Consider the following 19,060-nt stretch of genomic DNA (forward strand, 5'->3'; position numbering starts at 1 on the left):
TTAGTATAGTGAAGAGTGTAGAACTACTTTACTGTATTGTTATAGTGAAGAGTATAGGACTACTTTATCGTATTGTCATAGTGAATAGTATAGGACTACTTTACCGTATTGTTATAGTGAAGAATATAGGACTACTTTTCCCTATTGTTATAGTGAAGAGTGCTGGACTACTTTACTGTATTGTTATATTGAAGAGTAAAGGACTTCTTTACCGTATTGTTATAGTGAATAACTTAGGACTGCTTTACCGCATTGTTATAGTGGAGAGTATAGGACTACTTTACTGTATTAGTATAGTGAAGAGTGTAGAACTACTTTACTGTATTGTTATAGTGAATAGTATAGGACTACTTTACTGTATTGGTATAGTGAAGAGTGTAGAACTACTTTACTGTATTGTTATAGTGAAGAATATAGGACTACTTTACTGTATTGTTATAGTGAAGAGTATAGGACTACTTTACCGTATTGTTACAGTGAAGAGTATAGGACTACTTTACTGTATTGTTACAGTGAAGAGTGCATGACTACTTTACTGTATTGTTATAGTGAAAAGTATAGGACTACTTTACTGTATTGTTATAGTGAAGAGTATAGGACTACTTTACTGTATTGTTATAGTGAAGAATATAGGACTACTTTACCGTATTGTTATAGTGAAGAGTAAAGGACTACTTTACCGTATTGTTATAGTGAAGAGTATAGGACTACTTTACCGCATTGTTTTAGTGAAGAGTATAGGACTACTTTACTGTATTGTTATAGTGAAGAGTGTAGAACTACTTTACCGTATTGTTATAGTGAAGAGTATAGGACTACTTTACCGTATTGTTACAGTGAAGAGTATAGGACTACTTTACTGTATTGTTACAGTGAAGAGTGCATGACTACTTTACTGTATTGTTATAGTGAAAAGTATAGGACTACTTTACTGTATTGTTATAGTGAAGAGTATAGGACTACTTTACTGTATTGTTATAGTGAAGAATATAGGACTACTTTACCGTATTGTTATAGTGAAGAGTAAAGGACTTCTTTACCGTATTGTTATAGTGAAGAGTTTAGGACTACTTTACCGTATTGTTATAGTTAAGAGTATAGGACTACTTTACCGTATTGTTATAGTGAAGGGTATAGGACTACTTTACTGTATTGTTATAGTGAAGACTATATGACTACTTTACCGTGTTGTTATAGTGAAGAGTATAGGACTACTTTACTGTATTGTTATAGTGAAGAGTATAGGACTACTTTACCGCATTAGTATAGTGAAGAGTGTAGAACTACTTTACCGTATTGTTATAGTGAAGAGTATAGGACTACTTTACCGTATTGTTATAGTGAAGAGTATAGGACTTCTTCACCGTATTGTTATAATGAAGAGTATATGACTACTTTACCGTATTGTTACAGTGAAGAGTATAGGACTACTTTACTGTATTGTTACAGTGAAGAGTGCATGACTACTTTACTGTATTGTTATAGTGAAGAGTGTAGGACTACTTTACTGTATTGTTATAGTGAAGAGTATTGGACTACTTTACTGTATTGTTATAGTGAAAAGTATAGGACTACTTTACCGTATTGTTATAGTTGAGAGTAAAGGACTTCTTTACCGTATTGTTATAGTGAAGAGTATAGGACTACTTTATCGTATTGTTATAGTGAAGAGTATAGGACTACTTTACCGTATTGTTATAGTGAAGAGTATAGGACTACTTTACTGTATTGTTATAGTGAAGAGTATATGACTACTTTACCGTGTTGTTATAGTGAAGAGTATAGGACTACTTTACTGTATTGTTATAGTGAAGAGTATAGGACTACTTTACCGCATTAGTTTAGTGAAGAGTGTAGAACTACTTTACCGTATTGTTATAGTGAAGAGTATAGGACTACTTTACCGTATTGTTATACTGAAGAGTATAGGACTTCTTCACCGTATTGTTATAATGAAGAGTATAGGACTACTTTACCGTATTGTTACAGTGAAGAGTATAGGACTACTTTACTGTATTGTTACAGTGAAGAGTGCATGACTACTTTACTGTATTGTTATAGTGAAGAGTGTAGGACTACTTTACCGTATTGTTATAGTGAATAAATATAGGACTACTTTACCGTATTGTTATAATAAAGAGTATATGACTACTTTACCGTATTGTTATAGTGAAGAGTATTGGACTACTTAACTGTATTGTTATAGAGAAGAGTATAGGACTACTTTACCCTATTGTTATAGTGAAGAATATAGGACTACTTTACCGTATTGTTATAGTGAAAAGTATAGGACTACTATACTGTATTGTTATAGTGAAGAGTATAGGACTACTTTACTGTATTGTTATAGTGAAGAGTAAAGGACTTCTTTACTGTATTGTTATAGTGAAGAGTATAGGACTACTTTACCCTATTGTTATAGTGAAGAGTATAGGACTACTTTACTGTATTGTTGTAGTGAAGAGTATAGGACTACTTTACCGTATTGTTATAGTGAAGAGTATAGGACTACTTTACCGTATTGTTATATTGAAGAGTATAGGACTACTTTACAGTATTGTTATAGTGAAGAGTATAGGACTACTTTACTGTATTGTTATAGTGAAGAGTATAGGACTACTTTACCGTATTGTTACAGTGAAGAGTATAGGACTACTTTACTTTATTGTTACAGTGAAGAGTGCATGACTACTTTACTGTATTGTTATAGTGAAAAGTAAAGGACTTCTTTACTGTATTGTTATAGTGAAGAGTATAGGACTACTTTACTGTATTGTTATAGTGAAGAATATAGGACTACTTTACCGTATTGTTATAGTGAAGAGTAAAGGACTTCTTTACCGTATTGTTATAGTGAATAACTTAGGACTACTTTACCGCATTGTTACAGTGAAGAGTATAGGACTACTTTACTGTATTGTTACAGTGAAGAGTGCATGACTACTTTACTGTATTGTTATAGTGAAGAGTGTAGGACTACTTTACTGTATTGTTATAGTGAAAAGTATATGACTACTTTACCGTATTGTTATAGTGGAGAGTATAGGACTACTTTACCGTATTGTTATAATAAAGAGTATTTGACTACTTTACCGTATTGTTATAGTGAAGAGTATTGGGCTACCTTACTGTATTGTTATAGAGAAGAGTATAGGACTACTTTACCCTATTGTTATAGTGAAGAATATAGGACTACTTTACCGTATTGTTATAGTGAAAAGTATAGGACTACTTTACTGTAATGTTATAGTGAAGAGTATAGGATTACTTTACTGTATTGTTATAGTGAAGAGTAAAGGACTTCTTTACTGTATTGTTATAGTGAAGAGTATAGGACTACTTTACCGCATTGTTATAGTGAAGAGTGTAGAACTACTTTACCGTATTGTTATAGTGAAGAGTGTAGAACTACTTTACCGTATTGTTACAGTGAAGAGTGCATGACTACTTTACTGTATTGTTATAGTGAAAAGTAAAGGACTTCTTTACTGTATTGTTATAGTGAAGAGTATAGGACTACTTTACTGTATTGTTATAGTGAAGAATATAGGACTACTTTACCGTATTGTTATAGTGAAGAGTATAGGACTTCTTTACCGTATTGTTATAGTGAATAACTTAGGACTACTTTACCGCATTGTTACAGTGAAGAGTATAGGACTACTTTACCGTATTGTTATAGTGAAGAGTATAGGACTTTATTACCGTATTGTTACAGTGAAGAGTATAGGACTACTTTACTGTATTGTTACAGTGAAGAGTGCAGGACTACTTTACTGTATTGTTATAGTGAAGAGTGTAGGACTACTTTACTGTATTGTTATAGTGAAAAGTATAGGACTACTTTACCGTATTGTTATAGTGGAGAGTATAGGACTACTTTACCGTATTGTTATAGTGAAGAATATAGGACTACTTTACCGTATTGTTATAGTGAAGAGTATAGGACTACTTTACCGTATTGTTATAATAAAGAGTATTTGACTACTTTACCGTATTGTTATAGTGAAGAGTATTGGACTACTTTACTGTATTGTTATAGAGAAGAGTATAGGACTACTTTACCCTATTGTTATAGTGAAGAATATAGGACTACTTAACTGTATTGTTATATTGAAGAGTATTGGACTACTTTACCGTATTGTTATAGTGAAGAGTATAGGACTACTTTACCATATTGTTATAGTGAAAAGTATAGGACTACTTTACTGTATTGTTATAGTAAAGAGTATTGGACTACTCTACCGTATTGTTATAGTGAAGAGTGCAGGACTACTTTACCGTATTGTTATAGTGAAGAGTATAGGACTACTTTACAGTATTGTTATAGTGAAGAATATAGGATTACTTTACTGTATTGTTATAGAAAAGAGTATAGGACTACTTTACCGTATTGTTATAGTGAAGAATATAGGATTACTTTACTGTATTGTTATAGTGAAGAGTATAGGACTACTTTACAGTATTGTTATAGTGAAGAATATAGGATTACTTTACTGTATTGTTATAGTGAAGAGTAAAGGACTTTTTTACCGTATTGTTATAGTGAATAATTTAGGACTACTTTACTGCATTGTTATAGTGGAGAGTATAGGACTACTTTACCGTATCAGTATAGTGAAGAGTGTAGAACTACTTTGCCGTATTGTTATAGTGAAGAGTATAGGACTATTTCACAGTATTGTTATAGTGAAGAATATAGGATTACTTTACTGTATTGTTATAGTGAAGAGTATAGGACTACTTTACCGTATTGTTATAGTAAAGAGTATTGGACTACTTTACCGCATTGTTATAGTGAAGAATATAGGACTTCTTTACTGTATTGTTATTGTGAAGAGTATAGGACTACTTTACCGTATTGTTATAGTAAAGAGTATTGGACTACTTTACTGTATTGTTATAGTGAAGAGTATAGGACTACTTTACCGTATTGTTATAGTGAAAAGTATAGGACTACTTTACCGTATTGTTATAGTGAAGAGTGTAGAACTACTTTACTGTATTGTTATAGTAAAGAATATAGGACTTCTTTACTGTATTGTTATAGTGAAGAGTGTTGGACTACTTTACCGTATTGTTATAGTGAGGAGTGTAGGACTACTTTACCGTATTGTTATAGTGAAAAGTATAGGACTACTTTACCGTATTGTTATAGTGAAGAGTAAAGGACTTTATTACCGTATTGTTATACATGTAGTGAAGAGTATAGAACTACTTTACCGTATTGTTATAGTGAAGAGTATACGACTACTTTACCGCATTGATATAGTGAAGAATGAAGAATATGGGACTACTTTACCGTATTGTTATAGTCGAGTTCTGTACATCTTGTATCACAAAAAAATCAATAATTAATTTAGAAAAAAATCATACAATCAAATTTTGATAAAACATTGGTATCAAATTTCGGCATCCTATATACATTAGGATGATGTTTAGTTAATTACGACGAAAAGTAAATTGCTTTAGATAACTTATCAGTTGAAACATCTTCCTTACATTCATTAATATTTTAAGATACGATAAATATTTCACAGTTTTCGTAAAACAATGATGGATGAGAAGTCTCTACATGACACTAGATAGGTTTAATGTCGTGCACAAATCAAAATGTCAAACCGGCATACGTAAGTAGGAGTTGTTGTGCTTGCAATCTTAACTCCACTTAATGAGACAGAAACAAAATTAAAGAATATCTATAGTAGTGCTTTGTTAAAAAAGCATACCATGCTACGTAATAGGATAAAATGATATATGATTTTGTTCATATTCCAATGTTACGTTTTGTCACGTGTAAATTAAAGTTATTTACTATTTAAAAAGCAAAAACATAAAATCATATAATCATTCTTGTATTATGAATCTGAAAAGTTCAAATTCATGAATACGAATACTCATAATTACTTCATTTTAAATAGATGTCTTAATCTGATTGTCATCGTTATTATCTTTTTGATACATTTATTTTCTATATTAGAAATATTAGTTTTAGTTTTTAAAAAAGCCACATTTTTGCATTTAAATATTTCTGAAACCGAAATCTACTAGTAATTGCCATAATTCTACGATATGTATCGTATCGCATCTCATGTATCGTGATATGTACCGAATCGGCTAAGTACAGAATCGTCCAAGCCTTAATATTGTCACAGGATGGGAGAAATAATGAAGGACCAAACCAGGAATTAAACCTGGGCCCCCTGAATCTCTAGTCAGGTGCTCTACCAACTGAACACTGGTATTTAAACCGGTCTGACCGTCACATATATAAAAAGTTATTTTAAACAATGGTGTTCAATAAAAAATAACACTTGCAACCTTCATTTTTTGTCTGTAATTAATCAATATTGGCGTGCGATCAGTTATCATTGAGAACCATTTTTCATCAGTGCATTGTTACGTCATTTTATCAACACATAAAATTATATACGAAAATATGATGTAACATTGCACCAGCGAGAAATGGTCCTCGACAAGAACTGCTGGCATGCCAGTACTGCCAGTAGTCAGATTAAAAAAAGAGAATATAAAAATTACATTTAAAACATTAACAAGGACAATTTAAGTACACATCAAAACTGCTAAACAAGAAAAATTATGTGAACTGGTGGAATGGTAGGCATAGTTCTAACTTTTAACCTACATATACAAGTACATGTAACGGGTACCCGTTGGTCTGCTAAACCTCTCTAATGATACATTGATCTGCATCATAAAAATATTAAAGACTTTTTAGTCATGTTTTAACTCTGAAGTCTGAAGTATATACAATTTTATTTACTTGATGTTACATGTATGTCTACAGGGTATTTATGTCTACATTTGGAGTTTATATCACGATACATTGCAACTAAATGAAAACATGAATAAGGGTTAAAAATTTATTCAATCTATCGATGTATTACCGCATGTCCAAAGTTATTTTGATATATTTAAAATGAGCGTTGCACAATTTACAAATTACTTAAGTCTCATATACACTACTTTTTCATTAACAAGTAATCCAAAAGTTGTCCACACTCCAGATTTAGCTTCCTAACAGGTTTGACAACTTTACGAGGTTTTCGGCCATCTTTGTACTTTCATATTAGGCGCGCAGACTAAAAATAGCCGATATATATGAAGCTAAGATATTTTTGGAAAATAAAAAAAAGTTCGCATAGGTATCGTAACGTATTAATGGTAAATGTAACGATCCAAATATCGTCAAAATAAATACCGTGGTGCATCGTTGGATCGTTCCATCCCTATACAATATTGGTATTGTAACCAACCCCTGGAACTGACAGGTTTACTCCTGCCAGGGGAAGAGCCAGGGGTGATCTTTGAGGGTGAAGATCATTTAAGGGGGGGGATGTGACGGTCAGACTGATTTGAATACCGGTGCCAGATACATGTAGCTCAGTTGGTAGAGCACTTGACTAGAGATTCAGAGGGCAAGGTTCGAATCCCAGTCTGTTCTGTCATTATTTCTCCCATATTGTACATATATATCAGATATATTACAGATGATTATAAGAGTCATCACATGTTTTGCAAGATGCAATAATTGTATTAAAACCTTTACTTTATAACACAATACATTTAAGTGAATATTTATGTCTCTTGATATTATTTGGTGTGGTGTTCTTGACAGCATCGCATTCAAGTCAGTGTCAGCTACATTATGCATAAACAATTTTACCCGCTCCTAAACCACAAACTTTCTTATTAGTGGATTCAGCTTATACCGCTGATTGGTTGCTGTTGCAGCAGACTTATAATATATACACGCACAAAACACAATGAACTTATCAGAGAATGAAAAATTCATCGAGTTACTTTCAACTGTTGGAATTTGGATATTTTTTAAAAATGTATACTTGTGACAAAACATATAATTATGTGGTACATACAGCTGTAGCTTTATGAAGAAAATTTGGGTTAGACATATATATAGCAACCATGCAAGTAAATGATATTTACTAAAACTTCCAATTTATGACGCACGAAATATACGCTACTTTTATAGAGATTGACATACATGTAATGTAACACATTCTGTGAAAAATAATCTATTAAAAATTCTTCATTAAGTTTACTCATACATGTTTTATGCTTATTACACATAGTATTGTTTTTAAAACATGTAATTTAAAAGAAAAGAAACCAAAACCCTTGCCAAATTTATTTGCCAAAAAAACCCCCGGTAGAATTGATAAAACATGCGGGCATACCAGAAGGAAATACATGTACTTTGACGCTGTTCAGATGGGTAATATTCCTTTGTAATTTTCGAATTGAAATTTTTGACTGTTGCACTACAAGAAATAAACTCAAGCTCTCTTTCTCTCTCAAACTCTCTCTCAATCTGATAAGTGTCTATAACAAAGAAATTTTGTTAATATTATATTATGACTTGATATGCAAATTTTTGATCTTGTACTGCCTAAAAGTTATGTCATGTATTGGAATATGTAATACTTATCACACTGCATGGTCAGTGTATTTTTTCCAGAAATAATATGCATATGTTAATGTAAACATAGCTATTACTAGTACATGTATGTAAACACAGCTAATTATTTTTTTTTTATTTCAGCTAAAAACGGACTCTTGTTCTGACATGGCACCACGTGGCTTTTACCTGTTGATTCTTGTGGGTCAGCTCTTGAGATTAACCTGTCACCTCTATCCACATGCATATTCCTTGTGTTCTACAGACTTTTTACCGGTAATTCAAATTAAATCGGATAATGCATGAACAATAATGGAACTTGAAGAAAGCATCATCGCATGTTGTGGTTTGTGTTTGATAAGAAATTATGAAAAACAAAATTAAGGCTATTTAAAGAAATTCATAATTGTTGTGAAAATTTGTTTTTCAATAAAAGTATGCAATTATGTTTCCTTTATTTTTTATTTTATAAAGGTATTTAGATGTGTTTACATAATTGAACCCCCCCCCCCCCCATCCAATTGTCTGCATTAAGATTACATGTAGGATATGTAAATGTACATTTGACTTTGAAATAACATCTGCTATGATAATTACTTTTGAAATGAACAAGAAACAACCTATTTCTACCTTTCTAAGGTATATATGCATTAAAAAAGGAGAAAAACATGTCAAATTTTGAACATTTTTCATGGAAATCAACTCTGTCTCCAGCTGCCTGGGTGTTTGAATTTTATTTTAATTTAAGGCAGATGTCTAACTTGTAGGTTGTATCTTACTGTTTTAGCATGGATAGAAGGAGACTAGAAATCAAAATAGATTAGATATACACTAAATATGATTGTTAGCTTACTTTTTTTCATAAAAACAAGAAATCATAAGCAGGACAGCTGTCTATTTGTTAATTAAAATGGTGTAAATCATAAAATAAACAAATAATTAAGATCAAATTTTAAAATCATTGATGATTGTTTTCAAATATGTGTGAGAAATGACTCAAGGAAATTGCCATAAGTTTCATAAAATTAGGTAAAACATTTTTAACCATGACTTTTTATGAAAACCAAAAGATGGGGGGGGGGGGGTATACATGTAAAGATATTTCTAAGTGATGTGAAGCTTTTTTCATGATTATATAATGTAGATGCATGTTGTATTGAATAAGGTTTCTTTTTAAAGGTGGTTGAACAACAATTGACCTCTAAAAGGTCAGGTAAAGATGTTTTACTATGGAGAACCCTGTAAATCTGTGTTTACTAATGGAAATTGGAAATGGGGGGTTCACTTAAATGGCCATATTTTTATTAAACCTCAATGGAATTTGCAATATGTGGTATTTTTTTCTCAGAATTGCATTAGCTTTCTTATTCTAAGACAAACCGTCTTTTCATAAAATGTTAGTGTACTAAGTTAAAGGTACAAGTAACAGTTTCGGATAAAGAACCGTCAATATTTTTGTAAAATTGATAGTGACTGTACTTGAAGATTTACCAGTGTTCCGTAGATTCATGAAATGAATTTTGATGTTTATCAATAGTTAATGGGATGTCTCTTGTTGGAATTGGTAAGGCCTAAAAAAAAATAGTGTGTTTAGGGTAACACTGATGAAAAAATTAGGTTAGGTAGGTGGATATTTTTTTTTTTATTTTATCTATTTTTTTTGCCTGAATCCTAAGAATGTTTGTTTGTTTCATATTTAAAAACGTATTTTTTATTGGAAATAAGATAAGATTCACAGTCGGAGAAAATCAGGCATCTAAAAATGGTAGGATTGGGCCATTTTTGTAGGTTAGGTCGGGTTACCCGAAACACATAACTTTTTTTTTGGGCCTAAGCAATATTAAGGCCCCTAATTTTAAGTACATGAGAGGCAGTAATAAATTGTGAAACTTGCGGCTTTGACTGTTGTGTTGACTTTACACAGTGAAATTGAAGGTTACACATGGGAGGTTATATAACATGAAATGGAGGTGGAAGGGATATTATATGCCTATTTAGTATCTACTGGGTATGAGGACAATAGGAAGTTTATTGTCCCCCAAGACAGCAACTATTTCATAAGGCAAAGCCAGGGGAAATAGTTGCTGTGGGATGGGACAATAAACTTACTATTGTCCAAATAGTCAGTTAATTGGTATATTATTATTCCGAATAAGCATTAGTTTGTGTGGGCGCCTTCTAGTGATCAGTTTGTCCGTCTGTCCATCCGAGATCGCTTGACCGGAGCATAGCTTCTCTCCCCTTGGCCCAATCTGGCTCATACCTCATCCACAGGGTTCCTTTGGGTTAAGGATGTGCAGTGACCTTGAACCATGTTGTTAGGTATAAGGTTAAGGTCATAGTAGAATTACATATATAAAATCCTTGTCTGGGGCATATCTTCTCTCCCTTTGGTCCAATCTGGCTAATACTCACAGATTGTCTCTATCGTTAATCGATGAGCAGTGACCTTGCATGAAATTTCTAGGTAAAGGGTGAAATATCATATCGGATCATGCAAAAATCCTTTTTTCAGAGCATATATACTTTCTACTAACCCCTATTTGGCCCAGACTTCACATAAGCAGAGCTTTTGAGTAAAGGGTGTGTAGTGACCTTGAACCTATTTTCAAAGTAAACTGTGAAGGTCATAGCAGAATTATATTTAAAAAATCCTTGTCTGGAGTACATCTTATCTCCCTTTGCTCCAAACAGGCTCATACTTCACCCACATGATGCCTTTGATCAAAGGATATGCAATGACCTCGAATGATATTTGTAGATCAAGTGTCAAGGTCATATCAGATCACTCAAAAATCCATATTTTAAGAGCATATATATACTCTCCTTTTAGCCCCTAATTGGCTAATATTTTGCCTAAACAGAGCTTATTGGTTAATGGCATGCAGTGACCTTGAACCATGTCAATGTGAAGGTCATAGCAGATCTTAATAAAATTAGTTTTAGACAGAAAATTATCCTGGATATGCTTAATCTTGGTCAGATTGAACAAAAATGCCTGTAAGTTAGGGGCAATGAAATTGAATTAGAAGTTCTATGCCAGCTGGAAAAATTTCAAGTTATAGGTCAAGGTCAAAGCAAAATTCTCTTAAATAACATCAGCGGGGCCCTTTGAAATGTTCACCATTTCAATGTTGTCTGGTTCATAGTAATTTCAAATAAAAATATTCACAGAGGAATAATAAAATTAAGTAAACTATACATCGATAAGTTTCTGACAATTGATGATGCAACAAGCACACAGTACGAAAGGTCAACCCTTTGAAAAGCAGTGTAGAGGAAATGTTGCTCAGATTTATGTTTTAAACAAAATTGATTTTTTACGGAAATTTTAATTTTGCATTCTGGGTTAAGAAATTAGATGTTAGTTCCAGGTAAAGTTAACTTTTACCTAAAATGAAGTCAAATTTCTTAAGTCGTACTTAAACACATTCGGATTTTTTCGTTAACTCGGTCTTGAAATGTTTATGTTTTTTGGCCTGTGTGTGTGATTGTGTGTGCTATATATGTGTTAAAGTGTGTGATAATGTGTAACGGTATATGTGTTAAAGTGTGTGTAATGCAATATATGTTAAAATGCATAATTATGTGTAATGGTATATGTGTTAGAGTGTGTGATTGTGTGTGACAGTATATGTGTTAAAGTGTCTGATAATGTGTAACGGTATATGTGTTAATTAGTGTTTGACTGTGTGTGACAGTATATGCGTTAAAGTGTGTGATAATGTGTAACGGTATATGTGTTAAAGTGTCTGACTGTGTATGTGGGTATATGTGTTAACGTGTGACTACAAGTAATGGTATATGTGTTAGAGTGTGTTATTGTGTGTGACAGTATATGTGTTAAAGTGTCTGATAGTGAGTGACGGTATATGTGTTAGAGTGTCGATTGTGTGTGTGTGGGTATAGGTGTTAAAGTGTGTGACTGTGTAATGGTATATGTATTAAAGTGTGTGATTGTGTGTGACAGGATATGTGTTATAGTGTGTGATTGTGTGTGACGGTATATGTGTTAAAGTGTCTGATTGTGTGTGACAGGATATGTGTTATGGTGTGTGATTGTGTGTGAAAGTATATGTGTTAAAGTGTGTGATTGTGTGTGTCAGTATATGTGTAAAAGTGTCTGATTGTGTGTGACAGTATATGTGCAAAAGTGTGTGATTGTGTGTGACAGTATATGTGTTAAAGTGTGTGATTGTGTGTGCTATATAATATTAAAGTGTGTGATAATGTGTAACGGTATATGTGTTAAAGTGTGTGTAATGCAATACGTGTTAAAATGAATGATTATGTGTAATGGTATATGTGTTAGAGTGTGTGATTGTGTGTGACGGTATATGTGTTAAAGTGTCTGATAGTGTGTGACGGTATATGTGTTAAAGTGTGTGATTGTGTGTGACAGTATATGTGTTTAAGTGTGTGATTGTGTGTGACAGTATATGTGTTAAACTGTGTGATTGTGTGTGACGGTATATATTTTAAAGTGTGTGAATGTGTGTAATGGTATATGTGTTAAAGTGTGTGATTGATTGTGTGGTACAGTTTATGCTTTAGAGTGCGTGATTGCGTGAAGCTATATGTGTTAAAGTGTGTGATTTTGGTATAACGGTATTTGCGTTAAAGTGTGTGAAAATGTGTAAAGGTATATGTGTTAAAGTGTGTGAATGTGTGGAATGCGATATGTATTAAAATGCATGATTGTGTGTGACAGTATATGTGTTAAAATGTGTGATTGTGTGTAATGGTATAAGTGTTAGAGTGTCTGACTGTGTGTGACAGTATATGTGTTAAAGTGTGTGACTATGAGTAATGGTATATGTGTTGAAGTGTCTGATTGTGTTTGACAGTATATGCGTTAAAGTGTGTGATAATGTGTAACGGTATATGTGTTAAAGTGTCTGACTGTGTGTGTGGGTATATGTGTTAACGTGTGACTATAAGTAATTGTATATGTGTTAGAGTAAGTTATTGTGTGTGACAGTATATGTGTTAAAGTGTCTGATAGTGAGTGACGGTAAATGTGTTAAAGTGTCGATTGTGTGTGTGTGGGTATATGTGTTAAAGTGTGTGACTGTGTAATCGTATATGTATTAAAGTGTGTGATTGTGTGTGACAGGATATGTGTTATAGTGTGTGATTGTGTGTGAAAGTATATGTGTTAAAGTGTGTGATTGTGTGTGACATTATATGTGATAAAGTGTGTGATTGTGTGTGACAGTATATGTGCAAAAGTGTGTGATTGTTTGTGACAGTATATGTGTTTAAGTGTGTGATTGTGTGTGCTATATATGTGTTAAAGTGTGTGATAATGTGTAACGGTATATGTGTTAAAGTGTGTGTAATGCAATATGTGTTAAAATGCATGATTATGTGTAATGGTATATGTGTTAGAGTGTGTGATTGTGTGCGACGGTATATGTGTTAAAGTGTCTGTGTGTGACAGTTTATGTGTTAAAGTGTATGACTGTGTGTGACAGTATATCTGTTAAAGTGTGTGATTGAGTGTAACAGTATATGTGTTAAAGTGTGTGACTATGTGTAATGATATTTGTGTAAAAGTGTGTGATTGTGTGTGACGGTATATGTGTTAGAGTGTCTGATAGTGTGTGACAGTATATGTGTTAAAGTGTGTGACTGTGTGTGACAGTATATGTGTTAATGTGTGTGATTGTTTGTGACAGTAACTATAAGCGTAAAAGCACCTGATTGCGTGTATGCATTAAAGTGGGTGATTGCCTGTGACGGTAAAAACGTAACAGTTCCTCATTATGTGTTACATTATATGTGTTAATGAGCATGACTGTGAGGTGACATTGTTCACATAAAGTAAATACAACTGCGGTAACAGTTCATCTATCAAAGTGTGTGATTGCCGGAAGAAGATACATGCATTAAGGTTTGTACCGGTATTTTTTTGAGTGAGATTTATATAACAGAATTTATCGCATGATCATGTTACAACTATCGACCAACCAATAAGCTTAGGACAGATATGATATCAACATAACAGTTTTTATAATAATACTCAGAATTAAACCTATCAGTTATAATGAAACTCTTGAAACAACTTTGAGTACTTGGATGTAAAATTCATTTTGTAATTAATTGTTAACTAGTCTCTATTAACATCTAACTTTAGTGAATCCAAAAGGAGATTGGTTTGTCAGATTTGGTTCGTCCCAATACATAATTGTCTTGTTATTGTATATAAAGTTACAGCATCATATTTCACTTTTTTGTACCAAATACAACAGTAGTGTCTTTCTAAGAAAAAAGCCAAAACTAAAAAGAAAAATCACATTTATTGAGTTCTATCTACAGATTGCTACGACTCACTAAACATCATTTGTATATAAGTAGTATGTATTTCATGGTAAGCGTAAATACAAAAGAAAATCAGTAAACTTGAACTTGGTCAATATTCCTCCAAAACTATTTACATAAACATGAATTTTCCATCTACCTGATCAATATAACATTTTTTATGAGGGAGAAATGTGCTTCCGACGCCACTGTACTCAATAAACTCTCCTACAAAAAAATGTCAGGGATCAACAGCATAAAATACAAATATCTCTAGAAAACATTAGTAGAAGGGGTATAACTTTCTTTCATTTCAAATTGAAGAATACCAATTGGAGTTATCCCCCTTTGCATGTGTTTTTTAATCAATTTCTTGTGTGCAAATTAAGACTAAAAAAAAATTCATCATACTTTCGTCACATTTCTAAGGGATATCTCTGTCCTAGCACCAAAGTACAGCAGAGATTTATAAGAGATCGCAGGATGACGAACACATAAATGTTAAATCCATGTACACAGAAACAGAGTCCATTGATGATGCATTATTTATGTTGAGTTCACATTCAGAAAAACAGAGTCCATTGACGACGCATTATTTCCATTGGAATTATGGGTAATCTGGGAAGGTTTTCTACTGTCTCCCCCTGAACTGGCCTGAAGGTGTTCTAAAAGCAGCTTGTCTGCAAGAAACAAAAATAATTAGTTTATAACTGTATTAAAAGAAAGAACAAGATATCTGGGAGCCAATGCTCACTAGTGATACCCCCACTCTGATGTGAATATGTAAAATAAGCAAAGTCGACATTTAACAGAAAGCTGGCATCCGATTGGTACAGAAATATATCCCACAATATTGCATGCCTAAACAAATGGTGTGTTAAAATTTCAAGCATCTGCGATAAATAGCTGCTGAGAAATCTTTGAGGAAATTTTTTTTAAAAATTTTGGCTAAAATAAACAAAGTACTTATTTAACAGGAAGTTGACGTCCGATTGGTACAAGAAATCTTTGACGAAAATTTGTTTGAAAATTTTTGCTAAAAATAAACAATGTCGTCATTTAACAGGAAGTTCACGTCTGATTGATACAAAAATATATCCCACGACATGACATGCAAAAACAAAATGTGTGTTAAAATTTCAAGCATCTGCCATAAATAGTTGCTGAGAAATCTTTGACTGAAATTTGTTTGAAAATTTTGGCTAAAAATAAACAAAGTACTCATTTAACAGGAAGTTGACGTCTGATTGGTACAAAAATACATCCAACGATATAGCATGCCTATACAAATACTGTGTAACAATTTCAATCATCTGCGATAAACAGTTGCTGAGAATTCTTTGACAAAAATTTGTTTGAAAATTTTTGCTAAAAATAAACAAAGTCGTCATTTAACAGGAAGTTGACGTCTGATTGGTACAAAAATATATCCCTCGATATGGCATGCCTATACAAATACTGTGTAAAAATTTCGAGCATCTGCGATAAATAGTTGATGAGAAATCTTTGACAAAAAATTGTTTGAAAATTTTGGTTAAAAATAAGCAAAGTCGTCATTTAACAGGAAGTTGACGTCCGATTGGTACAAAAATATATCCCACGATATGACATGCCCTAACAAACACTGTGTAAAAATTTCAAGCTTCTGCGATAAATAGTTGCTGAGATAAATGGGACAGAAATTTTTGTTACGGACGGACAGACAGACAGACAGACACAAAAGGGTAAAACAGTATACCCCCTCTCCATCGGAGCGGGGGTATAAAAAGTGAGCAAGCTCAAATACCCACGTTCTCCCATTACTTGACAATGCTACACATCATGAATGGCAGAGTATGCATTAAATACAAAAAACCCAAAAAAAACCAAGAGGCCCATGGGCCACATCACTCACCTAAGGAACAACAGGTATGATAAAATCAGCCTAATGGTGTCAGGATACAAACTAGCTGGACAATGTAGAACAATGTATAATACATTTAGATCCTGTATAAATATAAATCCATTTTCCCCCTTATTGGATATTGTAATGTTTAATATCATTAGTCCATTTTCTAAGAGGATGATATTATAGTCATATCACATGTTGAGCATTTAATATATTATAAAACTGTGAATCCCCAGTAAGGCCAAATAATAGTCCAGAATAGTCAGAGGCCAAAGTCCAAACAATTTGAAAGACTCAGCCCTATGTTAAAATGCTTGCATAAAAGCAAAAAAATAAATATATCTATTTATTTATTTATCTATATCTTATAACATTTCAGCTTTTGTGAACAATTAAAATGTTTTCCTTGTAAATTGAATCACCAATGTAGCCCCACCCTACTCCTTAGATTTGAACAAATTTGAATTTACATTATCTAAGGTTGCTTTCATTAAAGTTTGAGCTTTTCTACACAAATGGTTTCATAGAAGAAGATTTTTAAAGATGTTTCCCTATATATTCCTCTGTAAAAATTTGATCCCCCCCAAATTGTCACCCCATCCTAACCCAGGGGATCATGATTTGAACAAACTTGAGTTCGCCCCCCTTCCCCCATTGTGGCCCCACTCTACACCCCGGGGTCATGATTTTCACAACTTTGACCTGAGGATGCTTTTACTTATATTTCAGCTTTCCTGGCTGAATAGTTTCTGGGAAGAAGATTTTTAAACATTTACTCTACATTAGTACATTCATATGTAAAAATTTGACCCCCCCCATTGACTAAATAGTGGCCCCACCCTTCTGGGGGGGGGGGTCTAGATGTTTACAACTTTAAATCTACACTACCTGAGGTGTCTTCCACAAAAATTTCAGCTTTCCTGGCTGCCAGATTAGTTTCTGAAAAGAAGATTTTTTTTTAAAGATTTACTCTAAATATACGTATGTAAAAGCTCAACGTCCCATTGTGGCCCCACCCTAACCCCAGTGGTCAAGATTTTCACAAATTTGAATCTACACTACCTGAGGATGCTTTCGCATAAGTTTCAGCTTTCCTGGCCAAATGATTCTTGAGAAAAAGATTTTTGAAAAAAATTCTTAAGAATTTTCAATATTTTCTAATTATCTCACCTTAAAAAAGGGCATGGTGCTTAATTTTTACGACTTTGAATCCCCTCTGCCTAAGGGTGCTTTGTGCCAAGTTTTTTTTTTAATTTGCCCAGTAGTTTAGGAGAAGATGTTGAAAATGTAAAAAAATTATGGACAGAGGACAGACAGACAGATAGACAAACAAACAGACAGACAGACGACAGACAAATTGTGATCAGAAAAGGTCACTTGAGCTTTCAGCTCAGGTAAGCTAAAAATGATAAAGGTCATTACTTGTAAAACATTATCAGATCAAAACTTTCTGCAATTATGCACATATCTAATCATTTGTCTTAAACAACAACAATATACTAATTAATTCTAATGGTTAAAAAATTCAAGACAAAACATTGTAATTAAATTTCCTAGAAACATGAAAATCAACACATTATGCCCCAACTGCGTAAACAGTTTTACGAAATTCAATACAGCTGTTTGAGAAGAGTCATGCTTACAAAAAAATCATTCAAAAAAAAATCATTCAACATCTGGCCAAACAAGTTCAATGGGGCTAAAATTCCCAGAAAGATAAATGAATCGGAACTTCCTAGCAATTAACACATCTGCACATTGTGTCCTAAATACCTTAAAAGTTTCATAAAATTCTGTGCAGCTGTTTAATATAAGTTTTGCTTAAAAACCAGGACTGACTGGCGGATAGGTCGAAATCATTATTCTCTAACAATTCCATTGCATGGGGTATAATTAGCAAAACAAGATACATTTTGGAATTGATAAAGATCCAACATTTACAATGTTTAATTGTTTAGTTATTAAAGACTCTTTTATGATATTCCACATTCAGAAAATGAAACTTGTATAACATGATGTTTCTCACTCAGCAACAGACAGTTATGTTTGGATGATCACAAAGTGAGAAATGAACAGGAGTCAGTATTACAGTCCATGTGAATTATACACAGCTCAATTTTAGCTGCAGATGTTGAACAAAGTGACAAACAACATGTGTGGTTTTGAGAGCAGACTAGATTTGTACAGAAACATTTACAACCTGTCAATATTCCAGCTATCTCCATTATACGGCTTGTGTTGAGCTGGACATGAGGTCCCCATCAGTACAGGGTGTGTGTTCATCTACAACATGTCATTAATTAGCTGTTAATTAATCCATTCCATACATTATATGTAACGATAGAGCTACATCTACAATTAAAACTTTTAACTGATTACCCTGCCACTTGCTTTATTATTTGTCTAATTAATCAAATTAGGTCAATTCA

The 19,060-nt window shown here is 32.9% G+C and overlaps 1 pseudogene; it reads right to left on the reverse strand.

Annotated features, from left to right (window-relative positions):
• The window catches only part of LOC128170701 (uncharacterized), a 723,116-nt pseudogene that overhangs the window by 168,950 nt on the left and 535,106 nt on the right, over positions 1 to 19,060 (reverse strand).

Source organism: Crassostrea angulata, chromosome 2 (genome assembly GCF_025612915.1).
Source record: "Crassostrea angulata isolate pt1a10 chromosome 2, ASM2561291v2, whole genome shotgun sequence".
In the NCBI taxonomy this organism is placed as follows: domain Eukaryota; kingdom Metazoa; phylum Mollusca; class Bivalvia; order Ostreida; family Ostreidae; genus Magallana; species Magallana angulata.